Source organism: Mustela nivalis (genome assembly GCF_964662115.1).
Source record: "Mustela nivalis genome assembly, chromosome: 4".
In the NCBI taxonomy this organism is placed as follows: domain Eukaryota; kingdom Metazoa; phylum Chordata; class Mammalia; order Carnivora; family Mustelidae; genus Mustela; species Mustela nivalis.
Genome location: NC_139023.1, coordinates 12,619,001 through 12,636,372, shown reverse-complemented (window position 1 = coordinate 12,636,372; position 17,372 = coordinate 12,619,001). Strand labels below are relative to the sequence as shown.

General features: G+C 38.7%; 1 protein-coding gene across 2 annotated transcripts in view; it reads right to left on the bottom strand.

Moving 5' to 3' along the window:
* Positions 1 to 6,127: 6,127 nt before the first annotated feature.
* The window catches only part of TMPRSS11A (transmembrane serine protease 11A), a 68,750-nt gene continuing 57,505 nt past the window's right edge, over positions 6,128 to 17,372 (bottom strand). The window contains exon 11 of one of the 2 annotated variants that reach the window (XM_082726373.1): positions 6,128 to 6,483. The gene's annotated coding sequence lies outside the window, so the exon portion shown is untranslated. Of the gene's footprint in view, positions 6,484 to 8,629; positions 8,715 to 17,372 lie in introns of those variants that run through there. The other variant, XM_082726374.1, reaches the window with a different exon arrangement.

Genomic DNA, 17,372 nt, shown 5'->3' with positions numbered 1-17,372 from the left:
AAAGCATCTCCTAGTGTATTTAGATATTTTCTTTTTTCTTTTAACTGTAGTCACCTTTTTTTCTCTTTTTTTAACAGATATTATTTATTTATTTGAGAGAGAGAGTGAGAGAGAGAGAAAGCATGAACAAGGGGATAAGCAGGGGGAGAGGTGAGGGGAGATGCAGGAAGAGAGGCGGAAGCAGACTCCCCACTGGGCAGGGAGCCCAGTGCAGGGCTGGATCCCAGGACCCTGAGATCATGACCGAGCAGAAGGCAGATACTTCACCAACAGAGACACCCAGGCACCCTAAGTAGGTGATTCTTTCAATGACCATCTTCACCAATATACTTTTTTTCATTCTATTGCTAAATTTTCCCTTGAAATAAATGGAAAGGAAAAATAATTTATTGGGCCAAATTATATAAATACTATAATGGCTTTAAAAAATATTTTAAAAATAAATTTTCAAGGATATGAGGTATTATCTTCTGTTTTTTTAAAATTTATTTTTTATTTATTTTTAGCATAACAGTATTCATTATTTTTTGCACCACACCCAGTGCTCCATGCAATCCGTGCCCTCTATAATACCCACCACCTGGTTCCCCCAACCTCCCACCCCCCCGCCCCTTCAAACCCCTCAGCTTGTTTTTCAGAGTCCATAATCTCTCATGGTTCACCTCCCCTTCCAATTTCCCTCAACTCCCTTCTCCTCTCCATCTCCCTTTGTCCTCCATGCTATTTGTTATGCTCCACAATTAAGTGAAACCATATGATAATTGACTCTCTCTGCTTGACTTATTTCACTCAGCATAATCTCTTCCAGTCCTGTCCATGTTGCTACAAAAGTTGGGTATTCATCCTTTCTGATGGAGGCATAATACTCCATAGTGTATATGGACCACATCTTCCTTATCCATTCATCTGTTGAAGGGCATCTTATCTTCTGGTTTTTGTTGGCAGCTCTTTCTCCCAATGATACATGCTCTTTCTTCTCCAACTTTGTATTTCCTGGAGCACTTAGTGAGGCATTTTTTTAGTCAATAGGTGCCTAGTCAACACATATTATTTAAATGTCCAGTAACTGAGTGTATTAATGCTGTTCCTAGTGCCCTATCACTATTCATAACATAACTTGGGAGTGAGTCAGGGGAGTGGCATGGGGGAAAAACTGCATTCAGTCTGAAAGCGACTTCCTGCTTACCTGTGATGATCTTAACACAGAGAGGTGGGGCATAAAATTATGGTTTGTGAGGCAAAGGGATTGCTCTTACAGAGACTAGTTCAAAAGATGTTGAATCTTAATCTTCAGATCCTCAGGGAGGGGCAGGATAGGTCTTGACTTTTCTATTCTTTAGGGGCAGCCATTGTAAGAATAAGGAATAAAGGATGACATTATACCAAAAACATCAGAATCTTCTTTTTCTTTGTCATATGAGTGATTTTATTCACTAAACAAAGAACAACTCACTAAACAAAGACAGCCCAACTCAAGAAGACGGACATGAACAGGCTTCAGGGAAATAGAAGACATCATTTATTTTAGTGGAGGATAAATCATGCCGTGCATGAGCCATCAAGATTGGTTCTTTTGCCTGCTTAGGCTGAGGGGGAGAGGTCATGGTAAAGAAAATATCTCCAAATATGCAAATGTGTGGTAGTAAGCCTTGCTTTGACAGAAGTATGAATCATTCACTGGAGCCCGTCATAACATTATAAGCAGAGAAAACAATCAAAAAGCAGATGATCTAAGAAGGTGTGGGCCAGTGGTGTCTTTTTTGAATTTGGAACTTAAATATTTAGTTACTGGGTTCAGGGTAGCACAGTCATAGATCTATGGTTGGTCATGAATGTGTCATGAGCTCTCTCACATATATAGATAGAAAAAGAAATTATATAGATAGATTATTATATAGCTATTACATAGATAGATATTATATTATATATAACATAGATAGAAAAAAGAAAATTATATAGATATATAGATTATTATATAGATAATATATTATCTAGATATATATTATTATTATATAGATAGAAAAAGAAAGATAATGGATGTGCCCACCACTTGAAAGTCATAAAATGGTCTTTGGCTCAGGTCATGATCTCAGGGTCCTGGGATCAAGCCCTGCATCGGACTCTCTGCTCAGCAGGGAGCCTGCTTTTCTTCCTCTCTCTCTGTCTGTCTTTCTGCCTACTTGTGATCTCTGCCTGTCAAATAAATAAATAAAATCTTTAAAAAAAAAAAGAAAGTTATAAAATGGTATTTAAATAGACACATTTACTTTATTATAAATGTCAATCTTAAGGTCAAGTAATAATTGGATTTTGTTTGTGTGGCCGAGTTTAATTTTACATATTCTTACTTGTAGGTGGTTGGAAGTTAGGGAATAACTATGTCCCACTATGTTTCAAAGGCTTTTGTCTCTCCAGAAGGCATGTTGTAGTGGAAACAGTATAGTCTTTGGAGTTAAAATACACCGAAAATCAAACTCAGGTTCTTCTGCTTCCTACACAGCAGGGTTCAGAAAAGTTGCTTATGAGCCTCAGTCTTCTTACATGTACAAATTGAGTTAAAGTACCATTCTCATAGAATTGTAAAAATTAAATTCAGTCAAATCAAATCAAAAGAATGAACTAACGTAAAGCACCTGGCATGTTCAACATGTAATGTTGTCATTCCTTTGCCTCCGACGCTCAGGGGAGTATGTGTATGTACTTGTGTAAGGATCACAATTGCCTGAGATGTGGAGGGCATGTAGTTCGAAAATGGCGTCGGGTGTTTCTAAAATGCCCACCCACCTAGATTCACGCCCATGCTCTTGCTTCTCCAAGCCAATCTTATTCCTAAAGCGTCTGTTCAAACACGGTTTAAATAACCTAAAACTTACTACAACCTGTGATGGCTTTCATGTTGGCAACCAGTGATTTTTCTTGTACATGCCTCATGTAAATTTTTAAAACCAGTTTCTAATAATAGTAAGAGATCAAAGGCGTATCTTGGTCATGGGTACGTTTTCATTTTGTTAAAAGAAGTATGTATCATTTACCTCTCTCGTAAGGTCTCCACATCCGTCTTTCTTGGGCTGCATAGAATCATTTTCTCCTATGGGGGGCAATTTCCTGCACATATGCATGAATTTGATTCTTGAAATTTTTCTCTACGTTCAGAAAAGCAATCAGGGCAAATTAATATAATACATGTTAAGAGACAATGTAAGTGATCTTATAAACTGAAGGTTCTGGCTGATAAACCCAATTAAAATTATCCAGTATATCCACAAAAGGCTCTTAAGTGATTTTTTATTTGGTTAATAAGAAGGTAGCAATAGGAATACATGCAACTGTTAGAAGTAGTATCTATTTTCAGATTAATCGCATTATCAATTAATGACTATTGGCTTTACCTGTTTCCTCAGTACTGCCCAGCAACATAGCTAGGTTTCTCTGGTTAGTTTCTAGTTTAGTCTTTATAAAAACCACTTCAGATCTTCTCTACTCTTCCTTAAGTGTTTATTTTCTGTTCTTTCTTCCCTGCCCTTGCTATTAACTGATGACTTACAGTTTTACTGCTGGAGAAGAATATAGACGCTTTCAGAGGGCCACTCCTTCCACTACTTGTTCCCATATCTGTATATCTTACTCATCGGCCTCTATCCCTCTATAGTGGAAGCGATTTTTGTTCTTCTCTGGGAGGCGAATCTTTTCATCTGTGCTTTGTATTCACATCTTCATCCTTCCTCTTCCTAAACCTGCTTCTCCGGTACTCCCCAGCTCTACAAGCTCTCTGCCATTCCCTTGGTTTCTGACACTAGAAACCTGGATATCATTCCTGACTCGCTCTCTTTTCTCAGTGTCTTATGCGCATAAATATTTACTGAACCCTTTCTTTTCTGTCTTCAGCTTCACTGTCCCACATGACTCCAGGGCCTCAGCTGGATTACTGCCACTCTCTGATTAGCTTCCTGCCTCAAGTCTCTTCCCATTCTAGCACATTCTTCATACTTACAAGAATGACCATTTGCAAATTGAGTTATGTTACCATTCTTACAAAAACTCTTCAGTGGCTTTATTGCATTAAGATACAGTTCATTTTCCTTAACATAGGTGGCAAAGCCCCACAGCATTTGGACCTTGTCTATTTTTTTTTTTTACCCTTCTCTCCTACCGACCACATTATTCCACAGTAGACCATAGGCTTATGGGGGCGGGGGAACTGCTATGTTTTCTGAGCCTGTCATCCTTGTCTGGTATGTGGTTAAATATTCATTCATGGGGATGGGAGGTACCATAGCTATATTTGAGCTTTTATTTATTTTTTTAAGATTTTATTTATTTATTTATTTAATTTATTTGACACACAGAGAGGGAGAGAGAACACAAGCAGGGAGAACAGCAGAGGGAAATGGATAAGCAGGCTCTCTGCCAAGCAGGGGGCCTGCTGTGGGACGCGATCTAGGACCCTGAGATCATGACCTGAGCTAAAGGCAGATGCTTACCCACCTGACCCACCCAGGCTCCCATGTTTGAATTTTTTAAAAAATTGTTCTTGTAGGACACATGGCAATATCTTTCAGATCATTTTTCAAGACAGTGCTCAGCTGCCAAGTGTATGAGTACCTGTGTTTTAAAGATTTTATTTATTTACTTGACAGAGAGAGATCACAAGTAGGCAGAGAGGCAGGCAGAGAGCGAGAGGAGGAAGCAGGACCCCTGCCGAGCAGAGAACCCGATGCGGGACTCGATCCCAGGACCCTGAGATCATGACCTGAGCCGAAGGCAGTGGCTTAACCCACTGAGCCACCCAGGGACCCAGTTACCTGTGTTTTAAAATATAGATTTTATGTTGGTTTAGGTATGGTAAGGCCAGCAGATCAGAAGATGATGGCCACTGAAGAGATTTTTATTTACTGTTCCCGAGAGAAAGGAGAATACCATTCCAGGTGGGGCCTCATGGGGAAGCACCAGAGTTAGAGAGGAGGCAGAGAGAAAAAGGAGGAGCTGTGTACAAGAGCTTTTATTGGGTTTCTGTAGGAAGAAGCAAGTGAGGCAGGGCAGGCATGAGTAGTTTGAATAATTTCAGTGGGTTCTGTGGTATAGGAGCTGTCCCTGAGTTGTTTGTTATATAGCCCGGGATACATGAACTGTAACTCTGGGCATATTCTTCTATGGCATGGGAGTAATGGCTCAGAGTGCAAGAGCTCAAAAAAGGAGGTTTTGGGATATGAGCTCTGGCTTGGCTGGTTGGCTTATGGAGGATTCACTTATGGGTGTAGTTATTTGCTGTTTCTGGGTAGTAGCCAGCCCTGGGAGCAGCAGTCCCTCTGGGGTTAGCAAAGTCCCAGATATTAAAACATCACAATAAGAAGATATACTTAATACAATGTGACAGTGTCTAGCTGCTACTTTTGTCAAGTAGCAGTCTTAAAGCCTCAGTTTTAAAGCCAAGGGCATTTTCTTCTCTTAGAAGCCAATAAACTGAGTGAAGTGGTAATATAAGAATATAGCTATTGTCACATAATATGGATTTCTCTAACGGTAATGGTTACTTCAGAGTTCCCAGTTGATAGGTGGAGATTTTGTCAGACAGGCATTGCTGTCTGATAACTCTTCTGCCCAACCCCACTTCCTCTCTTTTCCTTTAACAGGTGTTATTTCTCAATAAACCTTTGTACTTTTATTTGTCTCATTGTTTATTATCCAGAAAATCAAACTTGTAATAGGCAGTACTGAGAGAGTTCCAAAGAAAAGACATCAAGATGAAAGTTGGGGACTGGATCACTCACCTCCCAGCTGGTAATGAGGATTTAGCAGTAGGTGGCTTGTCAACAGCTTCTGGTACAGGTGGTGGTGTGATACTAAAACTCTGACCACTAGTGAGCTAGGCCAGCATGATAGTAGAAGTGAATGTACAGGGCAGTGTGCTGATTCGTGTATTTGAAAGATATGGAGGAGGGGGTGGTAGACCTAAGAAGAGTAGAACTGCATGGTTCCTGTGAGGTTGGATGTATGCCCCATAATGCAGTAGAAATGATAATGAAAAGTTGAGGGAAATGAACATAATTGAAAACCTAGTATGAGATCCAGAGGTTCTCTTTGGTCAATTATTAAGAAGCCCTCATCTCATGTAGTAGGTGAGCGGGAAACCTGAATACCAAGTACAAGATTGGAAAGAGTGGCTCAACTCCCATGATTGTCGAACCCTCAACAGAGACAAGTCTGTTATTCCAAAGTCAGAGCCCTACTTGGGAAGGCCTGGGACCTGATCTGTGGAATGCAGATAGCTGACTAGATATCCCTGAAGATTTTGACTCTCCAGACTTCTTTTGAGCCTTCTGAATCTGCACAAGTAGGTCTTCTGTGTCCTTTGAGAGTTAGTATTCTGCAGAGAGCCTCTTCCCTGAAAGGTGATAGCTGTCCTCTTCAGGAGCTGTGTGCATTTCACCTCCTGGCTGCCAGTCACAGTAAGTCACAACATAACCATCTGGGAATGTGTCAGGCCTGAAGAGAGAAGAAAAAAAAATCTATGTTACAAAGGAGCTGCAAAAATTAGCAGCAGATGTCAAGGGCTGTGGGAGCACTTTCTGTTTGACTGGATTTGTAGGGTGCTTGATCAAGAGATCTGGAACATAAGGCTGGGTAAGGACAGGTTGATTGACATGGGCAGACTTTCAGTATATAGGATATAACATCTGCCGAGGTACTTAGGGAATGGTGTCAGTTTGCTGCTGGAGTGGCTCCTAGAAGTCTGGAAAAAACAATGGCCCATGTTAAACAAGGTTGAAATTCCAGAATTTTGGTGAGAGACAGTAGAAGCCAAATGATCAGAAGGCTCAGAGAAGTAGGCCTGGTGGAATGGATATATTATGGAAAGCCTCCTCAGAAAGTTAGGTTTCATGGGAGAGCCCAGATAATACAACATACACCACAATCATCAGGAACATGCTGGTGTACCAGTAGGGGATAAACTTGTTCCATTTTGCCTGGAACTGTCCAGACTCTAAAACTCAAAAACTAACATTCTGGAAACTCAATCTTAGGTAAACTGGCACGGTTGGTCACCCCAGCACAGTATCATGAAATGTTGGCATGATGGGTACATAAATGAGATGGCCACAGTGGGAGAGATGGAGGTTCCATATGGGTCCAAAAGCTTGTGTTCCCACTTACCGGCACTACTCTAACTAATGCCTCCTTAGAATGTCCAACCTATCATTGACAAAGTCACACTGAATCCACAGAATGGCACTGTTCCTTAAGGAGACCAACTGGCTACCTGATAGCATATCTACTGCACTGGACCCCTTTCATCCTGAAAGCACCAGCCATTTATTCCTTATAGGACTAGACATCTTTTCTGGATATGAGTTTGTTTTGCCTACTCAGAGGGCCTTAGACTATAACACTGGTTGGGCTGTTGTGAACATTCTAACTGGGTAAATTCCTTATAATCCAGAGTACAGTGTTTGTTTTCCCTGGAGATACTTCTTTAATAACTGATTTCATTATGATTGTTCAAGTCACTAAAAGTACTATATTATTGTCCTGTGCATTCAGAAGTGAAGTGAGAATGTCTGAAAGTACCACCTGCTATTTACTCTCACTTTTTTGACATGTAGGGAAAAAAACCCAGAGAAGTTAACGTTTTTTTTTTGCTATGAAATATGTTCTCTTCAGGTTATGACTAAGTGTAATTTGAGGTGTGATGTGGGTAGACTTATTTTTCCACTGTCATATCTTTTGTATATATTTTTTCATGTTAGAAGGATTCTTGAGTCTAAGACCATGCATTGGTATGTAAAAATTGACATTAAAATTGTATCAAAGACAGTATAAAAATCTCACAAGCGTTTGGATATAGTTCTTGTTCAATGTTAAGAAAGTACTATTTAGAAGATTTTTTTCTAATATCATTAGTATAAAAGAGAGCAAAGATGATGAAAAATGGAAGGAATTTAATTGTAATCTTAAAGTCAGAGACAATGCCTCATCATATATTGGCTTGGATATATGGTAATATTTTTAAAGTAGTTACTTTCAAAAAATGTAACTATAGCTGTGCAGTGTTGTAATTTAAGGATCTTAGAACATATTAAGTTATGGGTATGGATTCCCATGGTGAGTATGTTTCTGAATCCTGTTGGGAACCACCATGACATCCTGAGAGAGTATAAAGCAGTCCGCTGGCAAAGGGGGAATTTCAGTGGAGAGGAGGGAAGACAGGAAGTGTTATGGAAGATGACATTACATTAAGTATTGGCATAAATGCTTTTCTTTTATTTTTGTTTTTAGATGTGTTAAAGAAAATAATTTATATACGTTTAAAACATTTACTAGACCATTATGAATACAAAAGCTTCCCGCAAGGGAGGGAAGTACGTAGAAATATCGAGTAAGGGTCTTTATTATTCTGGGCATGCTATTTGGGGAATAAAATATAGATAATTAAGACATTAGCCAGACAACATAAGAAAAACTTGGCAGAAATAAAGGAGACGGAAGTTGTAACAAATATAAAAATTATGCCAATATAGATGAAAGGTTTCAATAGATATAGTAAAAAGTGCAGTTCTAATGGTTTTAAAAGGCAAATCTAGTGGCTCTGCCTTCAGCTCAGGTCATGATCCCAGTATCGTGGGATCATGTCCCACATCGGTCTCCTTGCTTGGCAAGGAGTCTGCTTCTCCCTCTGCCTGATGCTCCCCCTGTTTGTGCCCTTTCTCTCTCTTTCTCTGAAAAATAAATAAATAAATACAAATTTTTAAAAAGGAAAATCCAGTAGTCAGAAAGAGGGTAATTTGTATTGATAAAAAAGTACACAAACATACAACAATTAAAAAGTTGAGAATAATAATAACAACAGATGTAGAAGATATAAGAAATGATAATTGTGAAACTATAATAAAAATATTTAGTATTCAGAAAATAGATTTCTGAAAAAAATGATTGAAATTTAAAATCAATTATTGAAATTGATTCAAGAACTAGGAGACTTGGACAAGAAACAACTGTGGAAGAAATGAAAAACATATAAACATTTTTTCCCTAAAACCATCTGGATTGCTCAGAAAACATTTCTTTTCTATGCTGTCTTAACTGTTCCCTTGACTGTATAAGACTTGCCGAAGGCTTTTCAGAGAATTTTATAATGCTGATCTTATCTTGGTTAATTGAAATCTTGATAGAACATTAAAAAGTATACCAATCTAGTTCTGAGGAATTAATAATTGTATTCAAATAAATAAACCTCCGGGTCTGTCTTCTAGGAAAATCTGCATAAAGTCGTCTTTATAAGTTACAAATCAAACACTTGTAATTTACAGTGTTTGCCCTCATGATCTTCACTCTGGGGTTGGGATTTGAAAGCTCTGTTTTTTAGTTTTACTTGTAATATACCTAACACGTCCTATAAGGTCTTTAGTCATATAGACTAAATTTGAATTTGGAGTTTTCATTGAACTTGGATATTTTCTGCCTTTGGCCTGGGGATTGTCAAACAAGTAAATTTCTTGATTTTGTTTGGTTGGATTTGTTCTTGTTATTTTGAATAGGTTAATTTTCCCATTTACTTTTATTGGTATTTAGGGGTAGATTCAAGGTAATCTACTGGTTTTCCTCAAGCTTAATTGAGATATAATTGACACAATATTGTGTAAGTTTAACATGTGTAATGTGATGATGTGTTACACACATATATTGTAAAATGTCCTTCACCTCAATTGCCATTTTATTGTTGTTGCTGTTGTAAGAGAACCTTAAAGCTCTACTCTTAAGGCAATTTTCACGTATGTAGTATAGTATTATTAACTATTGTCCCCTTGCTGTAACTTAGATCCTGGAACCTATTCATCTTATAACTGAAAGTTTGTACCCTTTAATCAACCTCTGCCCATTAAGCCCCTGACGACCTAATGTATGTGGTGGTGACTATAGTTAATAACATTGTACTGAAAAAAAATAAAATAAAATTTAAAAAATACTGTATTGTGTACTTGAAATTTTCTTAAAAAAAAGTCTTAAGTATCCTCACTACAAAAAAAAAAATAACTGTGAGGTGATGAATGTATTAATTAACTTAATGTGCTAATCATTTCACAATATATGTGTATTATTGAATTATCATGTTCTATACTTTGTATACAATTTTGTCAGTTATATCTTAAACCTGGAAAAAATGTTAACACCATCCAAAAAAACCTCATAGAAACATCCAAAATAATTTTCGACTATATATCTAAACTAAGTACCATGGCCCAATGAAGATGACATAAAAAAGTAATCATCATGAAGTTCAAGTAACAGACCCATTATCGCTCAGCTGGTAGGTTGTGGGACTGGGATTCAAATACATTTAATTGAATGTTATATTGTTTACTTCTATGTACACGATCCACCATTCAGCAAATGTGTGATTTCGTAGTGTAATCTTTTACAAATACCTTAAAAGAGTCCTTGAACCCCTATTCAATTGTCCATTGATTCCAATGAGAATCAGTGGCCAGGTTTTGTATTGGTGTCTCACTCTTCCACCGAACTGTGAGATACATGAGTGTAGAGAGGTACTTAACAGGGCTTGAGGCCATCTGGAACCATGAACATGCAACATAACATCCTTCTGATGCTAAGATAACAATTCTCACTTAACTGTTGGAAAAGCACATACTTGAATTCTTTTTTGTTTTTGTTTTTGTTTTCAGTAATACTGGTACATTTCCACTGATTCCACTGCTTCATCCTGGTTTGTTTTCCAAGGTTTTTAAACATTCAATATTATGATTAATATTTATAATTCTCTGATAGTTGTCTGGGATTAGGAATAGTCCATAGTCATGGAACAGGGAGAAGCTATCCAGCTCACCTTGGCATCCAGTCTGTGTGTCTGTGTCCTTGTGTCTGTGTATTTTTTGTTCTGTGCTCCAATTTGTTGGTCTAATCTTTTCAGATATCTAATGAGAAGGAAATAAGGACTTTGGGCCAAATAGGAGACATAGGTGTGGTGTAATCAGAGCATGTTAAGTTTTTAAAAAGGGCCCTGTGAAAGGCAATGTGAGGGCAAGGTTGTTTTCAGAGTGGTTTTCTCCTTCTTCTCCTATCCCCCCTCTCCTCCTTCTTCCTTTTCTTCTTCTTTAAAGATTTTATTTTTTTATTTGAGATTGAGAGCGACTGAGGGAGAGAGCACAAGCAGGGGGAAGAGCAGAGGGAGAGGGAGAAGCAGGCTTCCCATTGAGCAAAGAGCATGACTAGAGGCTTGATCCCCGGGTCCTGAAATCATGGCCTGAGCCAAAGGCAAACACTTAACCAATTGAGGCACCCAGGTGCCCCTTTAGAGTGGTTTTCATAAAAAGCCAGGAGTAATGCTCGTGCTTTTGCACCAGGGGTAGTATGCGTTGCCTCGAGTGCAGGGGGAGAGAAGAGAGAGAACTCTGCTTAGCTGTGGGCAGGACTCATAACTTAGAAGAGGCTCATCAATGCACATCCAGACTGCTGGAATAGCAGGAGTAGCTTTGAGAGTTGGAGGCTCAGCCAGAGGCTTGTGCTAGACCCCCACCATGTGTACGCGATGGAGCCAGACTGTTATCACCTTTAGTATAGTTTCAACAGCACTGAGAGGAACTGTGAATGTTGTCTCTATCTAGACATGATCCCCGCAAGATAATCAACGCAATAGTTTTGTATGTGGGAATTTTCAAGGTTAGTCACAAACATTTAAGGTTCCCCAGTGATGCATTTCATACTTCAATGCCTTCACTTAAACAAAGTGAAACAAACTTTTACATGGGAGGGAGGTTTGTCTGGAATCCCAGAGGTAACTGTGTAGTGTCTATAGCTAATAACAGGGATTCTTCCAATCTCCTCCGGTAAACAAACCCAGGCTTTTATCACTGAAACTGTAATTATCTTTTCTCAGGGGTCTCCATCCACATCCAGTTCTTCAGGAAAACATTCCCACAAGGATCAAATATCTTGAAAAAATGTTATTTCTTCAACATTAAGCATAATATTCCTTTGAGGGGAACCAATGTCATGGAGCCATGTGTCTAGACTTCCATGGCCTCTACTACCCATGGTCATTGCTGCCGTTTCTTTGAATGCATTGCTTTTGCTGAAGTAGACAGAGGATTTTGAAGTCTTCTGTCATGTTCCAGCTAACACAGATGATCTTTCAAAGGACAGCACAGTGTCTACGGATGATAGTGGATGATAGTGCATAACTGAGTGCCAGAACCTTCTAAGATGGCTCTGGGAGATCCAGGGTGCAGATGTAGTCCATTCTCTGATGTCAGTGACCACATAATAGTCAGGGGGCTGCTCAGCCTAGTGCTTTTTCTATACCATGATGTAACGTTAGGTGGTCATTATAGCCCATGCAAAACATTCAACAGATTACACAGGAATTTTCATTGACAGCATACCACACAACATCATCTGCTGTATCTAAGCCAATAGCACCTGTTTTAAGGCTAAGGACAGATTAGTGAAAACTGAAGAACTGTTGTTGGTTTCTATTTCTCGCCCCTGAAGCCTGCATTTTATCTTCGGTTTTCCTCTCCAACATTAATGTAACACTATCCTGGAGGCCTCCAATACCCTCAGGAGGTTCTCAGTCCCTGCGCTGGGCCTCACTCCCCACTATTACCATCAGTTTCCATGGAATTTTAAGCTACGTGATATTCAGTATTCATTTAAGTAAAATACTTTTAGTTTTTGTTCTCTGCTCAGTTCTATTGATAAAAAGAAGTTCAACTTGATAATTAGAAAAAATGTTTTATATTTTCTGCCAACAACACAATTCAGCTCCAGAAGGATTCCTTTATACTAATCCATTGCAAGTTAGGACTCAGTATGCCTCCATTTCATTCCACTACATCTCCAAGGGTCTCTAAGGCTCTAGTGGCTTTTTTAAAAAATATTTTTCACATTCAGAGAAATTTTAGGCTTATAGCCAAAATTGAGCAGAAAGTCCAAAGAGCTCCCACACAGCCACTCCCCTGACACACATAGCCTCTCCCACTGTTAATACCTGAACCAGAGTAGTTGACATCTGTTACAATCAGTGGACCTACAGTGATACATCATTATCACCCAAAGCCTGAAGTTTACATTTGGATTCACTCTTGGTGTGGACCATCTACAGTTTTTTTTTTTTTGGGGGGGGTTTTGACAAACGTTATAGTATCATACAGAATAGTTCTACTACCCTAAAAATCCTTTATCCTCTACCTGTCCATCCTTCACTCCCCTTAATCCTTGGCAACCACTGATCATTTTACTGTTTCCATAGTTTTGCCTTTTACAAAATATCATATACTTGGAACCACACAGTATTTAACCTTCTCAAATTCGCTTCTTTCACTTAGTAGCGGGTGTTCAAGGTTCCTCCATGTCTTTTCATGACTTGGTAGCTCATTTCTTTCTATCACTGAGTAATATTCCACTGTATGGATGTACCACAGCTTCTTTATCCATTCATCTACTGAAGGACATCTTGGTTGCTGACAAATTTTGGCAATGATGAATAAAGCTGCCATAAACATCATGAGGATTTTTTTTTAAAGATTGATTTATTTATTTGAGAGAGAGAGAGTTGAGGGGAAGGACAGAGGGAATGGGAGAGAATCTCATACTTCCCACTGAGCCCGGAGGCTGATGAGGGGCTGGATCTCATGATCCTGAGGTCAAGACCTGAGCCAAAACCAAGAGTCAGGTGCTTAACTGACTGCATCACCCAGGCAACTCTGTGCATGTTTCCGTGTTGACATAAGTTTTCAGTTCATTTGAGGAAATACTAAGGAGCACAAATGCTGGTAAAAATATGTTTAGTTTTTTAAGAAATTCCCAAACATCCTTCCAAAGTGGCTGTACCATTTTGCATTCCTGTAGCAGTTTTGTAGCACGTGAAAAATATACAGGCCCTACAGAAGTGCCACCAGCATAACCTTTGGGATATCAAGGTCAGGTGCCAGTGATATGTCAACTGTGTGGCATCCTTCGGGATGCTGAATTTTCAAACTTAGGGAAGGCTATTGTGTAGAATATACTCTGACTCTCCTTATGGCCAGTACCAGGAGTTCTGCTGGGCCCCTTCGAGGTGATGATAACTATTATATTAATCTCCTAACTTTCTGCTTCAGTTTCCCAATTCATCCTCATCCCTCCTTTCTTCCTCAGCTCCCCCCTTTGCCAATTAATTAAGACCCCACTCTAGCTTATATCTACATATCCCAATAATATTAACCTGAGTCAGAAAACCCAACAGGCTAAAGATGTTATGATAATAACCCACCTCTCACCTTAGAAATGTAGCAAGCAGTGTGGGTCTTCCAACGAATAAACCTAAGATAGTATCTTTAATCATCTACCATTATTTTTGTAAGTAACAGTAATGTTACCCTATTAAAATCTGCCTCATTTTTCCATTAGTTATTCCAAGAATTAGGTTCTGAATTTCCAGATGTTCCTTTGCACTTACTCTTTCAGATTTACCTTGTTTCCACCTAAGCAGATTTGTATCTAGATTCCCCTCCACAATGGCTTTCATATTCAGATTAAAAATCTGTAAAATGGCTTTTGGGGCACCTGAGTGGCTCAGTGGGTTAAAGCCTCTGCCTTCGGCTCAGGTCATGATCCCAGGGGATCGAGCCCCGAATCAAGCCCCACATCGAGCCCCACATTGAGCTCTCCGCTCGGCGGGGAGCCTGCTTCCCTTCCTCTCTCTCTGCCTGCTTGTGATCTCTCTCTGTCAAATAAATAAATAAAATCTTAACAAAAGTCTCTAAGATGGCTTTTGATATAGCTTCTCTCTAAAATAGGACCTCCACAACTCTAACTTTAGGTCAAAATACCACAGTTGTGGAAAAATGATTTTTCAGTTACGTATCTAAAATGTGACATTTTTCTTCCGGTTTGGGTTTTCCTAGCATGGCATGTACTTACATTCCAAAGAGTCTTTACACCATCCCTGAGTTTCTTGTCCTTCATTTGCCCATGAGGCGCAGATCACTTCCATTAGCCTATTTTTGGATTTTACTGTTGCATTTTTGGTTTTTGCCCTGTATTTAATTTAGTGATTCTGGTGTGAATGGAGTCTCCTGAACTTGGAAAACAGAAAAAAAGTGTATGTATGTATGTATGTGTGTATGTGTGTATGTATTATTGTTATGTTAGTTACCACAGTTTTAAAACATTAATCAGTTAAATCTTGATTACGAATGGAAATGAAAAGAACAGTCTTATATAGATAACTACAATCAATAAGCCAAATACCTTTTTTGAAATTCAAATTCCTTTATTTCTGTGACCTTTTAAAAAGTATGGCATACGAGTTTTAGTTTTATCTCCATTGTCTCCTATTAGGCAAATGCAACAGAATAAGGCCTCCATCAGAAGAATATTGTCATCTAACATGGCCATTTGGAAGTATTCAACTCCACGAGGTCCATGAGAAAACAGGAGGAAAGGACAGTCCCAGCGGACCAAATGAAACTGATGACATGGAAAGGGAGATTTTTAACCTTAATTTCCAAGTATCCCTATGGGTTTGGGATGCGCTCATTTAAGGGATATGGGGAAGAGTTTTTGAGGTAGAGGGCCTCCTGAAAGGCCACTATCATGCATTCCTTACTGTATTTTGATTACTTCTGGTGGAGGGGGGAGGAGGAGGTCTTTAGGAACAGTCAGGAATATGAAAAAGAGGACCAGCACAAGCTGGAAAGGAAAGTGACGTGGGAGAAGCAGTTAATAATTGAGAACTGAGGCATTTTACCTTCATAAGAATCATAATTTGCCTCTGTGAGTTTATTCTCTCACTAAACCCAATATATACAGAATATTATAATATTGTGGGCAATAAAAAAATGAGTACAGCAGTGTTTAGCCTGATGGAACTTAAAAGAATAGTTCAGAGGCAACATGGAGGGTTTGGGGGTAGGAAAAGAATAAATGAAACAAGATGGGATTGGGAGGGAGACAAACCATAAAAGACTCTTAATCCCACAAAACACACTGAGGGTTGCCTGGGGGAGGGGTGTAGGGGGAGGGGGGTGGGGTTATGGACATTGGGGAGGGTATGTGTTACGGTGAGTGCTGTAAAGTGTGTAAACCTGGCAATTCACAGACCTGTACCCCTGGGGCTAATAATACATTATATGTTAATAAAAAGTAAAAAAAATTATAAAGAAAATAAAATAAAACCTTTTACTGCAAAAAAGAATAGTTCAGATAATATATGTACTTTAAAACTATAATGCAAAGTATGAAAAATACTTTAGAGGAGGAACAAAGAAATTTTTGTGCACTAAGCACCAGCAAAACAAGAAGTCTGTTGATTGTTGGCAGATTGTGCAGGGACTAAAAGCTATGGTGACATGGATTTAGACTATTTGTCAGGCTAAGGGGAAACCAGTGAAGATTTAAGTGAGTGGGAGCAATGTTATTGAATAGCATCATAACTGAGCTGCAATTTGCTAAATGGATAGAGTGGGGAGAGGCTGAATGTGGAGAGAGCAGTAGGAATAGGTGCGATAATAACAATATGGTGTTCATAATTGTGGGTTATTATTCTAGAATGTTCTATAGGCACTGCAAGTCATGGCCCACTAGGTTTTGAAATTAATTTATTTGGTGGGGCAAGCATTATAAAAAACTGAAATAGAATAGAATAGAAAATATTGGATTTTACTGCACTCAGTAGGGTAAGTATTATTTTATGAAACTTCTGTTTCACTTTTTAATATTTTAATATATATGCACTTCGTTATGTTTTTGTGGAGCTTGTGAAATACATTTTCTATTGTGGATTGGGGACCAGATAGAGAAACTTTACTAGAGGGTGTATTTATAAAAGCTTACCTTCATGGTAATGGTTAATGGCAATACACGAATATACTCTACCTACTTTAGGCAAGGGTATGAGAGAAATCCTTCAAGCACACTGTGTATACGGGGATCAGTCTGTATTTGAAATAACCACTGTCTTATTCTGCTACTTATTTTAAAAACGTCAGTTTGATCAGGAGACCATAAGTTTTGAATAATCAGCGTCATAATTTTGAGGTATCTCTTGCTTGCCTTTTTTTTTTTTTTGATATTTTATTTATTCATTTATTTTAGAGAGAGGGAGAGAGAGAGAGAATGGGGGAAAGCAGAGAGAGAGAATCTCGACTAAGAGTAGTTAACCAACTGAGCCACCCCGGTGGCTTGCATTTCTCATCTCTTGCCTTTCTAAACACGATCAGATGCTAGCAGAACAATAGTTCTCAACAGAGGACATTTATCAATGTGTGGAGATACTTTTGGTTATCACAATAACCAAAATGACCTAAAATAGTTAATTAAAAGAAATGCAATTCCTAACAGCAGTTGTAAGATTCATGCTAAGATTTGGTCTAACA